The sequence below is a fragment of the Nannospalax galili genome, unplaced genomic scaffold, assembly GCF_000622305.1.
Source record: "Nannospalax galili isolate Female #2095 unplaced genomic scaffold, S.galili_v1.0 scaffold95, whole genome shotgun sequence".
Classification (NCBI taxonomy): domain Eukaryota; kingdom Metazoa; phylum Chordata; class Mammalia; order Rodentia; family Spalacidae; genus Nannospalax; species Nannospalax galili.
Genome location: NW_008342393.1, coordinates 803,464 through 803,903, shown reverse-complemented (window position 1 = coordinate 803,903; position 440 = coordinate 803,464). Strand labels below are relative to the sequence as shown.

The following is a 440-nucleotide window of genomic DNA, read 5'->3' as shown; positions in this document are numbered from 1 at the left end:
AGCGCCGCCGCCGCGCCCGGAGGAGGAGCCGCTGCCGCCGCGGGAGGGAGCTGCGGCTGTACCCGGCCGAGCGGGGGAGGGCGCCGCCGCGCAGAGCCGGGAAGGGAGCCGCCGGAGCGGGAAGCCCAGAGGCCTCGCTGCGCCGGGTAACCGAGGCGGCTGTGGAGGCGCGCCGGGGTTAGGGTCGGGACCGGGCGGCAGCCTGCGAGCGACCCGGGGTGCGGTGGACGCCCGGCAGGGACCCGGGGCAGATCTCCGATCAGGATTCTAGGCGAACGCCGACCAGGGCACGGGGAAGGACGCCGAGAACCGGGGGAGGGGAGGGCAGGAAGCGAGGCCCAGGCCCGGACGCGGGTGGAGGAGCCCGCGCTGCTCCGAGCCGGCAGGCGCAGTTCTCGCCGGCCGCCGGAGGGGGCGGCGGGGCCGGTGAGCGCAGGGCC

General features: G+C 79.1%; 1 protein-coding gene across 8 annotated transcripts in view; it reads left to right on the top strand.

Annotated features, from left to right (window-relative positions):
- Ubtf (upstream binding transcription factor) overlaps window positions 1-440 on the top strand; it is a 14,258-nt gene that overhangs the window by 1,884 nt on the left and 11,934 nt on the right. For 2 of the 8 annotated variants that reach the window (XM_008838173.1, XM_008838168.1), the window contains exon 1: window positions 1-146. The exons of 5 other annotated variants lie outside the window; for them this stretch is intronic. The gene's annotated coding sequence lies outside the window, so the exon portion shown is untranslated. The remainder of the gene's footprint in view (window positions 147-440) is intronic. One more of the 8 variants, XM_029565997.1, reaches the window with a different exon arrangement.